The following is a 21,857-nucleotide window of genomic DNA, read 5'->3' as shown; positions in this document are numbered from 1 at the left end:
TCAGGATATTTTGAGCATGTTTTTGGACTTTTGAGAGGTGCTTAATAATGAGTTAACTCATTATTTCGACCTAGCTTTTCTGCTTTGAGGCAGTTGTATTGTTTATATATACTCCTCTTATTTTTGAGGAAGGGGTTCAGATTTTAAGGGAGGACGCTTATGTGATTTCATCCTTAAGTGTATTTTTCTATATGATTCTGATCCATTATGCAGATATACTGTTTTGAGGGCTTTTGATGGAAAAAAAAGTTTTCATTGGAACCACTTCTGGAGTTGACATATTTAGTTGTGTGCGTTAAGGTGATTGATGTTATTCAAATTGTGTTTTAATTATAGGCCTTTCTGAATGATGTCTTATCTTGTACCTTCTTTATAAATAGTTGTTCATAGGTTTTGAGTTGTGTTTTCAAGTTCATAAACCTTCTCTTGAATTATTAATATGAATTAGCGGATCTTCAAATAAAGTTTCTTGTGATTATCTTGTCAAAAACTTTCATTGTGTCTCGGGTATAGCAGTAATCTGTGTTATCAATATTGGTGTATCGCCTTATTTCTTTAAGTTTTCCGTGTTTTAGGTTATCTTTTTACCCTTTTCCATCTGAAAGTTTCAATTCTCCATTAGTATAAGTAAGGAATAAGGTATATCATACAGGAACCGGCCTAGAATCCGGAGGTTCAGCCAAGTTTTAAGTTACCCACAACTTTTGGCTGATCCCATGTTTCTCCAAAATCGCTGCGAGTTTTAGGACTTAAGGCAAATTTTCAGGGTGCAAATTTTGGAGATAACAGTTTTGGCACGCCTAGTGGGACACTTGCCTTATTTTTTAAGGAAGTTGCTGCTGTTTTTGATTTGCGAACAGCAGAGTTATAATTTTTTCTGCATATCTGGCGACTCTGTGGGGAAGAAAGGTACAGATCAGTATTGTTAATGAGAAAGGTACAAACCAGAAGTTCAAATACATTTGAATATTTACAGCTTGAAACACCTAAAAGGCGTGGGAGAACCCTTGCTAGGACAAAGCCAGCAAAGAGAAATTAGAAATCAGCACAGGGTACTCGAGTTTATCAAAGGAAAACTCGTAGCACATTTTCAGTAAGTCCCAATTGGAGAACCGAGCCTTTGGAATCAAAATTTTCTACATTTTTTGCAGATACAACAGCAAGCTCGAGTTCGGCTGCAAATTTATTTTCTAGACCAGCGGTATCATTAATACATCAACAACAGATAAGTTATCAACTACCAGTAATGGCTCAACCAAGAAATTTTGCTTTTGTTCCCTTTGATCAAGGAAGTCCTTTGAATCTCCAGCAGCATAATGACATCCCTTTAGCAGCTTTGAAAGGAGTGCCATATTTTATCGGAGGAAGCCAAACTACAGCTTTCGAGCATGTCAGAGATATAGCAACCCTGTGCAACGTTCATCATGTGACACAAGAAAGCGTGGCAATTAGGTTATTGGCAACTTCATTCAAGGGGAAAGCATTGGAATGGTTCAGAAGTTTACCAGTGGCTTCGATAGGCACATGGGATGAATTGGGTGATGCATTCACCAAATTTTTTGAAGACAAATCTGATCATTTGTCATTGTTAGAACAGCTAACAACCATAAAAAGGGCTCCACAAGAACAAATGACTGATTTCAATACACGTTTTCAAAGGACATGGAATAGGATTCCTGCTGCTGTTAGACCAAGTGCTGATCATGCATTTTTATACTATCTTAAGAGTTTGAACAGCGACATTTCTGACATGATTCAGTCTATGGGAGGTAATACGCTGCCACAAGCATTTGCTATATCAGTAAGGGCAGAAAATAGCCTCATACAGGCAGGCAAAATTGCTCTTAGACCTCCTTTGCCTATTTTTCCAAATATACCGCCAAATATACCTTTGCAAATACCACCTTTCAGCCCATTACCAGTGGTTTCCAGCCAAGAGATAGCTGTTGCAGGACCTTCTCAGCAGCTGCAAGAGATTAAGCAAGATCAGCAAAAGATTGAAAGCTTAATGCAAACTTTTGGAAATGAATTGGTTAACCTCAAAAAGCAGCAGTTTCAGCCAAGGCAACCTTTTCAATCTCAAAATTTCGCTGCAAATCAAGGTTACCAGCAGCAAAATCAAGGTTACCAGCAGCAGAATAATCAAAGATACCAACCACAAAACCAAGGGCAACTTCAAAATAGGCAAAATTTTCAAGGGTACAATGCTGGAAATAAACAGAGCATAAATCAGAGACCATATAAGCCTTATAATCCAGCACCCTTAAATGCTGCAAATCCGGTAAGAGATATAGTACCTGTACCAATGCAAAATAATATGGCTGCTGAATATGATTGGTGTTTTCCATGTAATCAACCTCATAGTCAAGCTACCTGTTCAAATGGCGTCATTCAGCAAGCTTTGATGGTACAAAACGCTACATATATGCAGCATGCACCGGAAGCTGAAATGGAACAACAGCAAGATGTACCCCCTACAGATGCTTCATTCCTAAATTGGCAGGTAGATGAATTTTGTGGTATAAATAATGCTGATCCTAGTATTGCTGTTTATTCCAGGAATAAAAAAAGGGCTTTAGAGGACCAGAAAAATAGTAATAACAGCAATATTAGTAATACAGCCACTGCAGGATCAGATAAGCCAACTAATCCACATGCCAACATAGAACAGCAAGCACAACCTGCTGTTACAAAATCGCAGCCTAAGGTACATGCATCAATTCCTTTTAATGTTGTTGAAAATATGAAGAAAATGAATGTATCTATCAGTATGTGGGATTCTTTGGCAATACCTGGTCAAGTTGATATGTTGCAATCTGAATTATCAAAAAGAGGTAATGCTGGTGAAAATATGGCAAGTGCTGTATTTGCGAATAATGAAGAAGGTAACAACAAAACAGCAGTTCCAACTGTCAAACCTCCCCCTTTCTATGTCTCTTTGATCATAGGCAATAATCTGGTTCACAATTGCATGATTGATAGTGGAGCCACAAGTTCAGTTATGCCTAAAAAGGTAGCGGATCAGCTAGGACTGAAATATCAACCTCTCAAGAAAGGTGTGGTGCAATTGGATGGGTCAGCTATTAACACAATAGGTGTCATTAAGGATGCTAATCTTACCTTGCATGCTTGTCCAAATTTTTCAATACCTCAAGATGTTTGTCATAGATCTTCCGCCATTTTTTGCATTATGCTTATCTAGAGATTTCACTGCAAAGATAGGTGGCTATTTTTCATCAGATTGGTCTCATATGCTCTTTAGGTCCAGATATGGTACAAAGATCACCATTAAATCCGAAAAGTTAGCAAAAGACCATATAGAGCCTTACGTTCATGCTGCTATAAATGCAAATCTAATGTCACTTGATACTGATGAACCTGAGGTGGTAGATTCTAACACACCTCTTACTGGTATCCCGGATATCTTGCTTGATGAATGGGCTGCTGAAAATGTTTCTAATAGTCAAAACAGCGTTGTTCATGATGCTGGTTTTGGAAATTATATAATTTTAGATCAAAGTTCAGAAATTCCAAATCTGATCAAAGATACAAATCAGATCAGCAAACAAGAAAATCAGGTATGGAAGATGTATTTTGATGGCTCACGAAGCAAGAATGGTGCTGGAGGGGGAGTAATGCTGGTATCACCTCAGGGTGATAAGTATTTTGCTGCTTTTCGTTTTTCATTTACTTGTTCTAACAATGTGGCTGAATATGAAGGACTGGTACAAGGTTTGGAATGGACAAGGAAGAGAAAAATAACATGCTTGCAAGTTTTTGGGGACAGTGAACTCGTTGTAAACCAGGTTAGAGGTTTGATTTCTGTCAAGAATGATACTTTAAAGTTGTACAAGAACAGAGTATGGGATATTATAGAAGAATTTGAAGCTTTTAATATAATATCTATACCTAGAGTAAAGAATCAGTTTGCTGATAGGCTGGCAGCAGTGGGCGCACAGTTTGATATTGTCGAAAATGTCTTAAAAAAGAGCGAACAGCATCATGTTAAGGTGGTGGTTAGACCTTCAATACCAGATAACAACATAAATTGGCAAGTTTTTGATTCAGATGAACAGATTTTAAATTTTTTGTTGCAAGAAGATGTGTTTTCAGTTGCTAATCAAGATAGATTCAATCAGCAATTTAGTGATCAGATTATTCAGCTGAAAACAAACAAGTTGCCTAAAAATTTGGTCACTTTAGAAACTATCTTTGATCCAGATGATCAGGTGAAAAAGGATAAAACTAGTTTGCTGGTAAAAGAAGAGCATTACGAGGAGCTGGAAATTTCTGAAGGAAAAAGGCTGAAAGTTGGTAAGATAAACTCACCACAAGAAAAACAGTTGTTTATTGAATTATTTCAGGAGTTTAATGATGTTTTTGCGTGGGATTATTCTAATCTAAAAGGCTTTGACCCTAAATTAACCCAGCATACTATTGAGCTTGAGCCTAACACCAAACCTATAAGGCAAAAACAGAGACCTGTCAATCATAAACTAAAACCTCTAATGCTGAAAGAGTTAAACAAACTTCTAGAAGGAGGGATTGTCTTTCCTATCAAGCATACTTCTTGGGTCTCTAATTTAGTACCTGTAAGAAAGAAAAATGGAGAAATACCCTTATGCATAGATTTTAGAGACTTAAACAGGGCTTCTTTAAAAGACAGGCATCACTTACCATCTATGGAACAGATTTTACAATATGTTTCATGTTCTGAAAGGTTTTCTTTGTTAGATGGTTATTCTGGTTATAATCAAGTGCTGGTAAAAGATGAAGATCAGTTCAAGACAGCATTCACCACTAAATGGGGAACCATGGCTTACAAAAGGATGCCTTTTGGGCTAGCGAATGCTGGAGCTACGTTTCAAAAGGCTATGGACATGGCGTTTCGAAATTTAATGTACAAGATAGTGCTGGTATATCTGGATGACATTACTGTTTTCAGCAAGGAGGCTAAGGATCACATTTTTCATCTTAGACAAGTGTTAGAAAGATGCAGGGAGTTCGGTATTTCTCTTAATCCAAAAAAATCTGTATTTGTTGTTCATGAAGGTAAACTTCTCGGTTATATTGTTTCAAAGCATGGTACTACTATAGATCCCGAGAGAGTTCAAGCGATTTTAAAGTTACCACTACCCAGCCACAAGAAGGGTTTACAAAGTTTTCTTGGTAGGATAAATTTTGTGAGACGTTTCATACCTGATGTTGCTAATCTTTTGAAGCCTTTAACAGCAATGTTAAAAAAAAATATAGTTTTCAGCTGGACAAAAGAGGGAAAGCGTTGTTTTGAAGCAATTAAAGAGGCCTTGTCCGCTGCCCCTGCCTTGATTAATCCAGATTTTACTAAAGATTTTATATTGTATGCCTATGACAGTTTTGACGCCATTTCAGCAATGCTGGTGCAAAAAAATGATGAAGGTTTGGAGCAACCTGTCGTGTTTTTCAGCAAAGGTTTGCAAGATTTCGAACAAAGGTACAACTTTGTTGAAAAGCATGTTTTTGCTGTCATTAAAAGTCTTAAAAAATTCAAACCCCTGGTTTCCAACAGCAAAATTCATCTAATGGTTTCTCATCCAAGTGTGAAGGAATTTTTGTTAAGCAAAGATTTAAATGAAAAAAGAGCAGGCTGGATTACTCAGGTGATGGAGTATGATGTTGATATCCATATCACCAAACTGGTTAGGGGCAAGGGATTATGCGAACAATTGGCAGATAACAGCTTTCAAGAGGTAGAAATCAACCAAAATCTGTTGCTAGTTGATAATAATCAAGCTGAAGGTAATCAATCAGACTGTTGGTTGACTAAAATGACACATTTTCTGCAAATAGGAGTGTCCTTTGAGGTTGGATACAGCGAAACGCAGGTATTTCAAAATTCAATCAATTCTTTATGTCTTGGTCCATGATGTTTTGTTTAGAAAAGACCATAGTGGCATGTTATTACATTGTATAAGTGCTGATCAGACCAGCAAGATCCTGGAACAGTTTCATGATGAAGTGGGTCACTTTTCCCCAAAGACGACAGCTTATAAAGTGTTGAGGGCACGATTCTATTGGCCTGATCTGTTCAAAGACGCCCATAGTTGGTCAAGAAAATGCCAAAAATGTGCATTATTTGCTGGCAAGGAAAGGCTGGCAGCCTTACCCTTGAAACCAATTTTGGTTGAGCAGCCATTCATGAAGTGGGGTATTGATTTCATAGGCCCAATTAATCCAAGCTCTAGTTCAGGTCACAAGTGGATTATTACAGCTACGAATTATTTTACAAGATGGACTGAAGCAGTAGCGTTAAGAGAGGCAAATGAATCAGCTTTACTTAATTTTTATGATGATTTGACTACAAGGTTTGGTGTTCCTGATTCGATCAAATCTGATAACGCATTAGCCTTTGTGGGAGCAAGAGTGTCTGAATGGGCGCTAAAGAAAGGTATATATCAGAATACCTCATCGAACTATTACCCTCAGGGTAATGGTTTGGCTGAAAGTACAAATAAGAACCTTTTAAGGATTATTAAAAGAACGTTAGAGGAGAATAAGAGAGATTGGCATGCAAAGTTGAAATCTGCCTTATGGTTGGATAGAATTACTCCTAAGCGAATTATTGGAACATCTCCTTACGTTCTAGTATACGAGAAAGAGGCCAAGTTACCTGTTACTACTGAATTTCCTGCGTTACAGCTTGCTGATCAGCTGATATTGCTTGAAGAACAGGACCCTTTTAAGCTAAGATTGGCTAAATTGATGGAGTTAGAGGAGATAAGGAGCAAGGCACTGCAGGAAATGGAATACCAGCAGTTACAGGTGAAGAGAACATTTGATAGAAAGGCAAAAGATCGTCATTTCAAAAAAGGAGATTTGGTGCTGAAGTGGGATGTACTTAAGACAAGACCAGGGCAGCATGCTAAGTTTGATCACTTTTGGGAAGGCCCTTTTCAGATTGTTGAGTGCAAGGAACACAATGCATTCCAGTTTGCCACTCTTCAAGGAGATGTTCTACCGATTCCTGTTAACGGGATTCACCTCAAGGCTTGCTTTGAGGTATGATTTATTTTCTGTTTTGTTTTCTAGGTTAGGTTTCAAGCTTTCAATAAATGCATCTGCATATTAGTTTAAGTTTTCCCTAAGTGCTGTCCAAGCACATGTCGGTTTTAGTTTCCTTTCCTAGAGTAGTTTCTTGTTTTGTTCCTTAGGTTTTTAGGGGTGTCAAGTTGTTGGTTTGGTTGTTTCATATCATACTCACCCACACCAATCATGCACACTAATGCATGGATTGAACACATACATGTAGGTTAGTATACGCATGCATATGCATACACCTAGGGCTACATTTTCTAAGTCATTTTCAGTTTCACTTTCATACATACCTGGCAGCCATAACCATACACACACACACATATACTAATCACCTGCATCCATCCAATTCACACATTTTCATGCGTGATTGAGATGGACAAATACGAATTCGACTTCTAAAGTTGATGCTACAGTCTGATCATGCATAAAAATCAGTCTAATAATAACAAATAACCTGTCAGTTATCATTAGACTCATTTGCATACATCCCAGCCCATACCAGCAACTTTAGGAGTCGTGTCAGGTCTGGTTTAGGTCCAAGGAATTCATATTTTCAAACTCTAATGCCCAATGGATGTCAAAAGCAACTGATCAAGTGTCTAGCAAGCAGACAGTCAGCAAAGGTCGCCAAAAATGTTATTCATATTTCACACATGTTAAAATGAAGGAAAATACATACTTATTACTTTCAAATAATTTTCAAAATATGCATCAAAGAAAAGTATTTTATTCATTTTGAAATAATGTTCAATATTTACATAATGGAGCAAGTCATGACAGGAATTAAATGCTGAAAGTAAATTTCTCCCACACATCTAACTGTGAGAGTAGTCTATATACGCTGACATACATCTATACCCTACTCAAATCAATAACTGAATAGAAGGGTAAAACGAGAAAGGTTCATGGGTACCAGTCATTGCCTGTAATGACTGGTGATGTGACGTCCAACTGCATCCATCCTTTCGCTGCTCCAGATATCGCCCGTTCTGTGCTTCCAATTCCTGTATTTACAAAGAAAAGAATGGGTTAGATCCAATGGATCTAAGCGATGCTGATGACTCACTCAAATCTCGCATTTACCAACCTAAATGCTATTCATCTCAGTAAGATACAGACATACACCAACAAATAGAGAGGTCGATCATGAAGTACAAAAGTATTAAAGGGACAATTCATTTTGTTTTGAAACCTTTTACTGATAAAACTGGTGAAAAGGAGAGAAGTATAGCAGGCGAGATTGGTTTGCATACAAGTAACAGCAAAGGAAACATTAAAGGGACGAACTGTCAAAAGTTTTGAAAAAACTTTTGTTTCACTCATACAGCAAGAATAAAAGCTACAGTAAGAGGCTACCTATTGCAATAAAAATAACCATTTTCAGCCAACAAGGAAAGCACAGCATATGATCAGTATGATACAATAGCAAGAAGCAATATGAAGATGCAGAAGCGATACCGATGAAGGTGTTAGTTTATTTCCAAACATGTAAACTGGAAAGAGAAGTTGTCCTAATATGCCATGCCAAGATTTTGATCAGATAATATGCAATAATCATTAAGAGATAAGACAGTCTAATAAACTGAAGGTGCATGTGATGACATTCACATTTCTTGAGAAGGCAAACAAAGATGTTGACAACTGCTGAACACTGTTTTGAACCACTTCAAATGTGGAGTCATTGTTTTAATGCAAGAAACTCACAGATTAGTTGCATGGGTTTTCACGTCCTCAAAAATCGTAACCATAGTTAGAAAAGAAGACAAATGGAGGAGTAAGCCTAAAATTGCAAATGAAAGATGTATGCAGCAAAAGAAGCACAGGTAGAATATCAGTTTGGAGCCACAATAATGTGGTCAAAATTTTGCCAAGCAAGGAAACGGGCAAACACAAATACAGTTTTCAGCAAGTTGAAAGTGTGCCAGTGACTCAACTTCCGCTCTGTGGCTGTGAGGAACACAAACTACATATTTGAACAAAATGAAAATAATGAAATTGATGCAGACATGAATAAAGCTATGCCTGAAACACAAGGTCTAACTGAGAAAGAGCTAGATATCATGAAGAAGACAACGATGGCCAACCTGAAGTTCTTGAACTAAAAGAGAGCAAAAGCTTGAAAGTTGAAGATGACGAGTGCAGTTCATTCCAGCACAGTGAGGCAAGGGGTAACTTAAGCATTGGCTTTGGACTAGAAATCAATGGTGATGCCAGCTCCAAAGGTCATCACAAAGGAACTGTGACTAAAGCTGAAGATGGCAGTCATTCTAGGGTACGAAAGGCTTCTTAGAAAGATTTGGTTGACTGGCAGAGTTTCTTTTTCACTTTCTAGCATTATTGGAGGTGTTGGTTCTCCACATTTGGTGAAAAATAGGGAGAGTAAAACTCTTGGAGCTCTGGAGGATTCTTCAAATCATTCTCGTAAAGAAATAAGCAAAAACCAGTAACAGTGTTGTAAACCCATTATAAAACTGAAAATGGTGTCTTTAAATGAAACGAAAAATTACTACAGCAGTCATGAAAGGTATTGCAAACATCTTTTGAAACTTTCATTCATACAACAAAAGAAAGTACCAATTACTTACAACAAAAAAGAACAATGGAGAGGTGTCTTTCTCATTTTCAAATACAAGAAAGGACTGCCGTTTCAATCTACTGTAGCCCGCGGCCAAGAACAAGAAGAAAACTGGGTCGAGCACAAGGATAGAACCCAACAAAGAAGAGAGATGACTGCACATAATAGCTGATTCACTTCAAAATCCATGCGCGGCTGAGTATAACAGTAGATAGAGCCTCAAAAAAAGTCACAGACTCAGCAGATGTGAGAAAAGGAAAATCGCAATAGGAGTCTGAGTTGGGCGGCTAGGGTTTCATATAACCCTATTACAGTGCTTTACCCACAGCAAAAAATAAGGCAGACGCATTAAAAATGGCAAATAAACCTCTCGCCTTTCCTTTTATCAAATTCCTTAATGCAATTTAAGAGAATTTCGTGTCCGTTGCATGCGTTTTAGGAATGGGGATATTTGCTTTTGCATATATTTGGTATGTGTTTTGTATTATAACTTGCACAAATTTAAAATTTGTTATGTTTTAAAGTTGATTCATTCTATGATCAACTTAAAAAAATAATAATAAATAATGAATTTTAAATTGCAAGTTATAAAATTAATGCAAGAAAATAGGAATAAATCTTTAATCAAAGACTTCCCTTTATTTTATTTTTATTACTTTTAATTGCATTGATATTTAAAGAAATTGTAATTATTATTTTTATAATTGATACTCTTATTTGATGCAATTTAAAAGTAATAATAATAAAGTCTACAGTCTTAGACAGGTAAAAGAAAAGTCAGTATTTTTTAAATGCCAAAATTCAAGGGGGCAGCTGCAATTCTTATTTTTAGAGGCCTAAGTTCAGACTGAAGACTTCAGAGTGCATTATGGGGTGATCATTGACAGTTTGGAGGACTTTTTTACACTTTTCTTATGCATGGTTGGTAGAACTCCAATTCGGGATATTTTGAGCATGTTTTTGGACTTTTGAGAGGTGCTTAATAATGAGTTAACTCATTATTTCAACCTAGCTTTTCTGCTTTGAGGCAGTTGTATTGTTTATATATACTCCTCTTATTTTTGAGGAAGGGGTTCAGATTTTAAAGGAGGACGTTTATGTGATTTCATCCTTAAGTGTATTTTTCTATATGATTCTGATCCATTATACAGATATACTATTTTGAGGGCCTTTGATGGAAAAAAAAGTTTTCATTGGAACCACTTCTGGAGTTGACATATTTAGTTGTGTGCGTTAAGGTGATTGATGTTATTCAAATTGTGTTTTAATTATAGGCCTTTCTGAATGATGTCTTATCTTGTACCTTCTTTATAAATAGTTGTTCATAGGTTTTGAGTTGTGTTTTCAAGTTCATAAACCTTCTCTTGAATTATTAATATGAATTAGCGGATCTTCAAATAAGGTTTCTTGTGATTATCTTGTCAAAAACTTTCATTGTGTCTCGGGTATAGCAATAATCTGTGTTATCAATATTGGTGTATCGCCTTATTTCTTCAAGTTTTCCGTGTTCTAGGTTATCTTTTTACCCTTTTCCATCTGAAAGTTTCAATTCTCCATTAGTATAAGTAAGGAATAAGGTATATCATACAGGAACCGGCCTAGAATCCGGAGGTTCAGCCAAGTTTTAAGTTACCCACAACTTTTGGCTGATCCCATGTTTCTCCAAAATCGCTGCGAGTTTTAGGACTTAAGGCAAATTTTCAGGGTGCAGATTTTGGAGATAACAGTAACTACTCATGCAAGAAAATCTATTCTAAGAGTGGCAAATTTGTATCAGTTTGTATTGCTTATTGTAAAGTGAATATCCACGTAGAGGGAGTTTGTAGAGTCTAGAGAATTCTGAGCATATTCAATATAAATTTATGTAATGTAACCTGATTGAGTAGCAGACTCAACAAAAGATTTTTTGTGTTTTAGTTCTCTCATCTCTGCTTTAGCAGAACAGTGTTTGTGTATTTATGTGTTTAAAAGTGTAAATGCTCTGTTCTTCCTGAATCTCCTCTGGTTTCAGACGTAAAATTGGTATCAGAGCTGGGATTGAGGAGCAAAAAAAATGTGTGTCATCTTAAAGGTTCTGTAGCCATCCAATACATAAGAGTGAAGATAAAAAGAGATAGCAGTCTTGAAAAGTAGTCATTGCAGAATTCTTTGACAACAGAAGAGATCTCCCAGCTGAAGGAAGAGAGATTAACCCACTGTTGAATATTGTGGAGATTCAATTAGCTTCTGTCCTAGATAGGGTTTGTTGGAGTCCCTGCTTAGAAGAAAGAAAGTATAATGTTAAAAAAAGGGCGTTTGCAAATTACTAAGGATCAGTTCAGAGCTATGGTTACTAGAAACATAGTGAAATGAGTTTAATGATTAAAGTGGCCACTCTCAGAGAAACGAGGAATCGCTGTTTGAAGTTATTCTAAGGACACTAAATATTGTGCATTTATTGTAGTCGGTGGCAGTCATCAGTTTGAAGCTGGAAAACAGGTTAAAGAATGTTGATATTGTTAGAAGGTATGTAAAATTGTTCTAGATATGTGGTGAAGTTCTTGGTTGTAGTTCATATGGATCATTGGTAGATCTAGTGAGACTGAAGGTTGAAACTATCAACAGAGATTGATTGCGTGTTTGAAGATTTTAAAAGTTTATTATGAAGCTGTGAAAGAGTTAAAAATATATACTGTCTGAGAAAGAAGATATCACAGATTAAAGAATGGAAGATAGCAAAGACAAGGAAAGTATTGCAGTTTGTAGTTTAAGAGCCTGAAAGGATACAGCAGTAGCTGATTGAAAGAGGATCAGTCATTGCAGCAAAGAAGATATTGGAAGGTGTACATAGTGTTTAAAGGAAGGTTAAGGTGTGTTTAAATTGTTTATTTCAATGTGAAAACTAGGTAAAAGGGTGTTAAAAGAAAATGCAAGTTTAATGGATCTTTTGCAAAAGGAAAATAGTGCTCTTTTATAACACTTGTGGAAAGTTGAAAAGTAAAATAACGAATTAGAGGAAAAGATAAAAGTGTTTGATGAGATTAAGGAAAAAAACGAAGAACTAGAACAAAGGGTGAAGTTGTTAGATTACTTAGAAGAGAAACTAAAGAGATTAGAACAGGAATAGATTGGAATTAAGAAACAAAACACAGATTTGGAGGATAAAATCAAGAAATTACAAGAGGAAAATTGTTTGTTGAAAGCAGAGAATGAATGTTTAAGGTTAAAATCTTTAGTTCATGATGCTTCATGTAGTACATATGATTTGTATTCATTTGATATGGTTGATGTAGCTAATGTTTCTTCATGGAAACAGATTAAAGGTAAAGGTAAGGACGTGTCTGAAGATATGGATGAAGTTTTTCATAACGATAACAAAAGTTGTCTTAAAACAAATATTGGTTTGAAGATAATGCAGAAAATGAAATTTAAAGGAAGAGGATTAGGAAAGCATGGACAAGGCACAAGAGAGCCCATCCACCCCATTTCGAGACTGAAATATGAAAGAACACAAACTTATAGTGAAAAATTCAGATGAAGTTCAGAAATGATAAAAATTCTAAACTTCATCCGAACTTTATGATATTTAATATAATATTATTTTATGTTAAAATGATATTGATTTTGAGTTATTTAGTTACATTGTTTAGCAACGTTAAACTATTTTGACAATTTTGTGGAAATATTACTAATATTTAAAAATACATAAATATATATAATTTAAATTTAATGTCTTTTTTTCTGAATTTTTACCTGTTGTGAGGTCTGCACACCATTGTCCCATTGTAAATGGAGAGCCCCTCTTTTTGCTTTAGCAAGTAGAAGTCGTCTTATGGTTTTAGTTGGCAACATTGTCAAGTCTGCAAGTCTGCAGGTGACTTTGAACAGTTTTGGCTTGCTAGGAAGTGATATTTGTCTGGGATTTGTGTGAGGGTTTGGATGTCCTTTTGAGGCAATCTTGTCGCCTAAGTCTTGGTAGAGGGGTAGATTTTTGGTCTTAGTGAGAAAGGCTTACATACTTGGGAGATGGGAAAAGGACTGTGAGCAAATTTGGAAAGTGGTGGAAATCCTCTGATCAGAGGATCTCCCCCATGGAAATCCTCTAACTCCAGGATTTCCACCAGCTATCATCTCTCCACATACTCTCAAGAATTTTTCTTGGTTAAAGGGGATGTGATGCAAATTTGGTTATGAGGGATCCTTGCTAAGGCAACAAACTAATTGATACAATGTTAAAACAATGAAGAGAGGGAAGAATGGCAATTTTCCTAAGGATGACCATTGCAATCATGTTTGGTGGAAATTCTAACCAGATGATTCCCACCATGGAAATGCACTCCTTAGGATTTTCACCCTTCTCCTCAATGACTCAAAATTGATCCAAAATCATGCTAAGACATGGCAACTTGAAAATGAATAACATGAGGGGTGCAAAATAGAAAGTTTTGAAAATTTAAGTGTCAAAATCATGTTTGGTGGAGATCCTCTATCCAGAGGATTCCCACCATGGAAATCCTCTCCCCTTGGGAATCCCACCGCATTAATCCTTCCAAGCCCAAATTTCCATCACCTTCGAAGGCACTCAAATCTAGTCTAAGGCAAAATGCCATAAACCCAACATCACGAAGAAATTGTCAAGTAGAGGTCGAAATGGGATAAGTTTTGGTAATGGCGTTTCAAAGAAATCTTTTTTTGTGGAAATCCTTTGACCAAAGGATTCTCACCACCTTGATCCTTTCAAGCCCAAATTTCCCCCTTTTCACTTTCCACCAAAATGGATTTCAAGCAAGTGTTAGAGGTGAGGGATGTTGAATTGAAGTGAAATTGATTGGCAACAATGAAGTTTTGGAAAGATGCAAGGCAAAGAAGTGCTAAGTTGACTTGGTAGAAATAATCTAAGCATATCTTTTCCACCCACAGATTCATCCCATCTCAAGAATTTGTCCCACTCCATTTTTTAATTCTAAACAAGAGTTGGAGATGAAGGATGTCACTTGAGAAGAGATTTAATGATGTCAAGATAGAGTTTCAAAATAATTGAAGGGAAAGGATAAATCGTGTTTGGTGGAAATCCTCTCTCTAAAGGATTTCCACCACAATAATCCTCTCAAACCAAAATTTCCTCACTTTTTACTTTGTGCCAAAATTAACTACAAGCAAGTGTTAGAGGTGAAGAATGATGAGTTGAGGCGAAATTGATTGATAATAAGGTAAGCGTTGGAAATTTTTGAAGGGGAAGCTAAATCATGTTCGATGGAAATCCTTTGACCAGAGAATCCCCACTGTGGAAATCCTCTCTCCAAAGGATTCCCACCACAATAATCCTCCAAACTTGGAATTTCCCCCTTTTCCCTTTAGCCTTATTTTTCTCATACAAAATTTAAGACAAGTCAAATGGGTAGATCAGAGAGATGTAGAAGAAAGGAATTTTAACACTAAGTGACTGAAATTGGGATGAATTTTGTATCATGCTTGATGGAAATCCTCTAACCAAAGGATTCCCGCTGTGAAAATCCTCTCGCCTTAGGATTTCCACCCAATAACTTTGTCTTCAAGCCTCTAGAAATGCCTGAGACATGGGTCATTGCAAGAAGATAGATAGGCTTAATCTTGAATAAGAGAAATCCATTTTGTCCATTATTGATGTGATTTTATTTTCAGATTTCTTTCACGAACTTAATGAAGCTTTCTTTTTTGTTTTGCAAGGCAAAAGATGGAGGCGATATCAAGGCTTAACTTTAGACTTCAAGAGGAGAACCAAGTAGATGCTACAAGAAGATGGCTCAAGCCCAAGGACTCAAGTGAGAAAGAAAGGTTCATGTTCAAGCTATCAACCAGCAAATTCAAAGTAAAATCAAGAGGAAATCCCAGGAGGGAGAGAAAATATGGCCACATGAGGACATATTCAAGAAGAATCAAGAATTGCATCCATCTTACAAGTCCTAAGTACAAATTCAAGCCAAGACCATGAGAAAATTTTAAAGGAATAGAGGAGATGCGAGGGAAGCAATTTGAGAGCATATGTCATCAACATTATCCTCAAAGAGTTGAAAAGTTAATCAAAAGTTACTTTCTAATAATCAAGCAAGAAATATTTACAATTTTTACAAACATCTTCTACAAGCCAAGACTCCAAACATAGGATAAGGATGATGAGGTGGCTATTGGTTGTCTCTTCCAATCAGAAAATTTCAATTTCAAGCACAATCAATCACAACATGCTAAGTGTCCTATTTTTTCCAAAATCATTGAAATTTTCTTTTGCCCATGAATTGGTGGCCTCATGTAATTGGTTATAAGTTTGGCAACCTTAATTAGGTTTTGTAGGTGTTGATGTTTGTAGCTTCTGTCAGATTGATTTGATAGACTATATTTAATTAGTTCCCTTGGTAAATTAAACTTATCATTGTTATTCTTGATTTATAATTATTAGTAATATATATAGCTATGTCAAATAATTGCTAATCAAGAATGATTAATTTAATTTAAATCAAATCATTATTGTGACTATCATCATATTTCAAAACCTTAACAAATACTTGAACAAAGTTGATCCTCTAGCAGTTTATATTAACTTGCAATTACAAAACAAATTGCACAATATAATTTATCCCCACCATTCATGCTTAGGTCTTCGCGGGTTTGACTATGTTACGTGGAGCCATGTCCATGGAAAGACATGTCTCCACATAATGTGGGGGCATGTCTTTCGATGAACATGTCCCCACCCTTAGTCACATATTTATGAGTTGATGGCCAAAGGAATTAAAAGTATCGAACCATATGAAAAAGCACATTGTATCTGCAACGAGTAAGAACTGCAAACATATATCTACTACCATACATAAGCAAAATATCTGCCACGAGTATTTGAGTGGCACATCTACAACACACAACAGTGTACATACATATGCGAAGAGATCGGTGAACATAGACTTAAAGAATCTTCAAGGGAATTGATATGCTACAGATCAAAATAGTCTATAGGATATCATCGTCCATGTTATGTTAGTGTAAAATATATATGTTTCAGACTTTGAGTTACTTCATTCTGAAATCCCACTTATACACACACACACACACACACCGATTATTATAGTTTGAAATCTGACTTATATTTAAGAATATTACTTTTAAGATTGGCAAAAGTATATCAACCTTATATAAAAAATAAACATAAATCTGATCTTCAAAGTTTAACATGGTATCAAAGCAAGTTTGAAGAAAATATCAGATCAGATTTTTAAAATTATTATAATTGTTTTTAAAAAATCATTAAGATGGTAAACAACATGAGACTTGAAGACAAACTTGAAGGCACTTTAGATTTTGAAGCTTGGAAATTACGAATGATGCTGACTCTGAAAAAGCATGAACTAATAACTATGGGGCTTGTTTGGTTGAGAGGATAGGAATTGTTATTCTAGAATTGTTATTCTAAAATAGGAATATGTTTTCTCTATTTGATTAGACAAAATAGAATATAAATTTGTTCTCTCTGTTATTCTAGAATTTGTGATCTGAGTGCGTGCCAGCACAATGTCAGAGAAAATGCCACTCGGTTGGAGGGGCAATCAAATCTGCATAACGATGCTCCCATTTCACTCGAAACCCCTCTTGACAGTCTTGGGATGACTGGTCAAATTTTGATATGGCAATGTTTGACAAATTTTGAAGTCCCCGTTGTATGCACCCTAAAATGGTTGCCTAGACTATGGGCCCCCATTATTCAATTTATCAGTTTCCTAAATCAATGGTTTGCAATATTTTATTAAATCAATTCAAATCAATTTCTTTGATCAAACTGTAACTAATTTAATTATTTCAATATTTCCTAAGGTTTGATAATTTTACCCTAAAACGTATTTAATTAAAAGAAAACCTCTCTTTTAATTAAATAATTAATCCACATTTAATTAATTAAGAGAAAAAAAACCCTCTTTTAATTTAATTTAATATTTCCTATTTAATTAAAAGAACTTGCTCCCTTTTAATTAAATAAAATCCCACTTGAGAAAGGAAATAAAATAAATAAAAATTAAATAATTTTTTGTTTCCTCTACACTTGAATGCACATATTTCTAAGTGGGATTCCATTTAATTTTTCCCCTCTTTTCTCATTGGTGGAATTTTGTCTCACACGGATCATTCTTTCTCCACCCTTGATTAAATCTTATTGCCTCTTAATCATAAATCGTCCATTCTTCTTTATAAGGGAGAGCCCTCTCCTCATTTTTGACATCCACGATTAGGCTATTGGTATGTTGCAAGTTTGGAGAGCGATTTTGGAGGAGTTTTAGCATTAAAGCTTTTTGTTGAGAACTTCTATCTTCTTGTCTTCTTCTCTCATGTATCCATGGCTTCCATCATCATGATCCATCCTTGCATTTTTGTATTAGCTTAGATCCATATTTGCTTTCGTAGATTAATCTTGCATTGTTATTTCCTTTCATAGATTAGATTTTCTTTCTTGCATTACTTTGCATTGTCAACATTTAGATTAGTTTGCATCTTCATTTGCAGTCATATTTTGATCTTTGAATCTCTCGTTTTATGGTGTACTTACATGGGCACAAACTAGGTCAAACTAAGGGCCTCCATTACAAATCCTTGCACTCCATGAATAGAGAGCTATGAGCCGCCATTCGAGACCTCATTCTTGAGCAATCTTGGATTTAATGACTCATCAAAGTGTGCTTACATTTTAGGCATACATTTTTTGGTGCCCATCGTGGGGCAACCCACCTTTACTTGCTGCTTTTAAATATTTTTGGAGCTAACCCCCTTATCCGAATTTGTTTGGAGACAAAAAACCTAGATCTGAAAGATTTGATCATATCTCACAAATAGATTGGTGTTTTGGTGTGAATTTTTTTTTGTAGGATGGCGGCGTATCAAAGAAGCTTCAATGAAATTTTCAGATTTTTCCGAAGTATTTTCGATTTTTTATAATTTTTTCTTGATTTTTCATGAAAAATCATTTTAGGACGCAAATTAGTGAATTTTTTGGAAAAGTCTACATTTTTGGAAAGGCTGCTGAATTCTAAACAAGGTTGGTTCTTTGTGTTTTGATTTTAGCAATCATATTAAGGCTCAATAATTCGATTTGCAAAAACTAGTATGTTTTGACAAAATGGCTCTCTAGAGCACAAATGAAAAGATCTTTTCAAAATTCTGACATTTTTGGAAAGCTCTCTAATTTTTTACAGGGGTCCCTTTTCTGCATTTAGAGTTTCGGATCCACATTGATATCATATAAGTCCAATCTTTTTTACTAGGTCAAAAATCAATATTAAAAAAAGGGCATTTAATGAATAGCTTGCATTTAATTTTCATATGGATCAATGCATGATGTGAGCTTTCATTTGGATTATTTCTTAGTTATTATCAATCTCAAAAATCAGATTTTCATATCTAACCCTAGTTTTGGATAAGTTGGATATATATTGCATATCTTGTGTTTGTTTGTTTTACTTGTTGCTTTGTTTGTTGCGAGCGAGCGTTTAAGCGTAAATGAAAGGTACAATAGAGAAAAGACGCATTGTAAGGATTACCAATTTTTTTTTTGGCTCTCTATAACAATTTGGATTTGGAAGTAAAATGAACCCTCTCATGTGTTTGGCTTGAGTGCTTTTACATGTTTTCATAGATTCACACTTCATTTGGTGCTCTAAAATTGAATCTAAATTTACTTTCATGCATATGTGTTTCACATAGTAATTAGGCCCTATGAACACTATTTGTAGAGCTCTTAAGGGAATGTGCTTCATTCATTTGCCTTACATGTGAAGCTCTTCTCGATGATAGATTCCCTTGTAGGTAGGGAAGAATAGTTGTTATTATCTCACTATTTCACTTGGATTTTTCTTCAACATCCATTAATACTTTCTCTTTTGAGATTAGTGATGTTTGTTGTTGGCTTTTCCAAAAATTTGGTGAGGTGATTTCGAATTAGTGTGTCGAAAAATCTTGTTTGCTATGTTTGGGTAAGGTGAAAAGGCTAAAGTATGCTTTGTTCCCTTTTGAGCACATCAGAAACTTAGAACCCTTGAATCCAAACCAAGTCCCCATATGGCACAACTTTGTGAGTCTTCCTTGATTAGAGAGGTTTAACTGTAGTGGACATTCCCTTTATTGGGTCAACCACGTGGATGGAACCTCAAGTGGTAATAGTCATTTTTGACATGGTAGTAGCAACCACTATATACATGTCCTTGTGGGGGAAATCCTCACGGGTGTAGTCTTTTGTTGTGTTGTCGGATCTCTTCAGTATCTCCAATTGAATAAATTCTCGAAATATGTCAAAACCCTAGTGCGCCGAGATTGGATTTCACCCACTCTAGAATGCAAAAGCTACAAAGTTGAACATTACTAAGAACCATAGTGCTACCAAATTTTCTTTTCTAGGACTGCGTGATTGAAAAACATTTTGAAAACATACATAATGGTGGTTCTAGGGATTAGATTGATACTACAACACTATTCTTGTTCATGAGCAAAGTTGTTTTGTCCTTTGCTCATTGTTTGAAGATGTTTAATTAAAATTCTTGATTGTTGTCTTGCGTGCCTGGTTTATGATTCAAAATTTATCACACCTAGTTGGATATTTAAAACAAATAAAATCTAAGTTCTTGAGTTTAGACTTTATGATCAAACTGCTTTTCTATCTTGTTATTTCCAGTCTCCCTAGGTTTGCCCGATTCAGATTAGGCTACTTACCCCATTGTTAGAAACTTGTTTGCACCTTGGATTATTGTGCTTTGACCCCTTGAATTAGTGATCTTTGATTTCACAAGTGACCTTGTTTGGAGTCGGTGAGTTAGAGACCGTCCTTGTTGAGAAAGATATACCTTTGGATTATTTGATATTATGCTTGGAGAGTCTTAGTAATTTCTTGTCCATCCACTTTCATAAAAATTTAATTTTAATTATTTATAATTTGGGTAAATCATCCTCCTGGTCTATATGTGCTAGGGTATTCATGCAAAGTTGTGAGCACCTCTGTGATAGTGTTAGTTTATGCCTATTGCAAAATTCTATCGTATTACATCTCTTTTGGACAAGTGAGTGCTTTTACTATCCTAGTTTGGTACCAACATTTCTTAGTGTTATCCTATCACCTAGTACCTTATCTTCCATGCAGGTTACAACAAGATATCAAGTAGATCAAGGAAAGCAACCTCAAGTCATCTTTAAACAATTACCTTTAGTTCAAACTCATCAAAGACGTAAGGGAAAAGAACCTATGTTTGTTCAATTGCCTGAGAATATTCCAAAAGCTTTGTTTGACCATAGTAGTAACCATATTCAGTTGAGTACACCCTTAGCATCACCTCACTCGGATATAGATATGGATTTTACAATGGCTCCACAAAAGAAGAATCGAAATGGTGAATACTATGTTGACTTTTTGAGTGGTGGTCCCACTCGTGAAAATAGACCAACCTCACCCCATATTGAGGATAGATATTTGGATGCACACCAAAGGGCTAAGAAAGGTAAGCATTATGCCTATCAAGAAGAGAAATCCCAATATGATGATCAAATTAGTGAGCCTTCTAATGCACATGTGAATGCAACATTTACTGGTAACTGGTTTAGACAGTCAAGACCGTGTACATCACTCATGACACCTTTAGGTTATGCGAGTGGCAGAATCAAAGTACTTGAGCGTGAGAGAAAAGCCCTTCTAGAAGAACAAGCTAAGAAGGAAGAACAATTTAGACGCCTAGAGGAAGAGAGGCAAGTTATGATTGAGATAGAAAGGAAAGCCTGTCAAAAAGCACAAGACCTTCTTGTGGCTCCGCAACTTGACAATAAATTCAACAATGTGTACATTGGTGGTGGAAACAACTCTCCTCCATCCACCCCTCCTAACACTCCATGAAGTAGAAGACACTCAAGAACACCTTCACAATCTCCTAGCCCTAGAGGAAGGAGAGCTTCAAGACGTGATTATTATAGGAGACCAACACCTCCTAGAGTTTCAAGACAACCTTCACAACAAGCCCATCATGGTTCACAATATGGAGGTGGTAGTTCAAACTTTGACTGTAATTCTTATGATTTCATGGCTATGCAACCAGATCCACATTTTCAGCAACATATGGAAGCATATATGGACCAAAACAGAGATGCATGCTTTCAACGTTTAATCAACAAAGGTGCTAAGGTCCCTTACAACTTTGATGTGGACAAAAAGATTCAAAAGCATGATCCCTCTAGGAAA

General features: G+C 35.9%; 1 long non-coding RNA gene across 3 annotated transcripts in view; it reads right to left on the bottom strand.

The window, feature by feature from the left end:
* The window catches only part of LOC149541610 (uncharacterized), a 125,726-nt gene that overhangs the window by 83,633 nt on the left and 20,236 nt on the right, over positions 1 to 21,857 (bottom strand). For 2 of the 3 annotated variants that reach the window (XR_016355149.1, XR_016355147.1), the window contains one exon: positions 7,988 to 8,078. This is a non-coding gene — a long non-coding RNA (uncharacterized LOC149541610). The remainder of the gene's footprint in view (positions 1 to 7,987; positions 8,079 to 21,857) is intronic. The other variant, XR_016355148.1, reaches the window with a different exon arrangement.

The sequence above is a fragment of the Cupressus sempervirens genome, chromosome 8 (assembly GCF_028749045.1).
Source record: "Cupressus sempervirens isolate cs-2001-9-10 chromosome 8, ASM2874904v1, whole genome shotgun sequence".
In the NCBI taxonomy this organism is placed as follows: Eukaryota; Viridiplantae; Streptophyta; class Pinopsida; order Cupressales; family Cupressaceae; genus Cupressus; species Cupressus sempervirens.
This window is presented reverse-complemented; position numbering and strand designations above follow the sequence as displayed.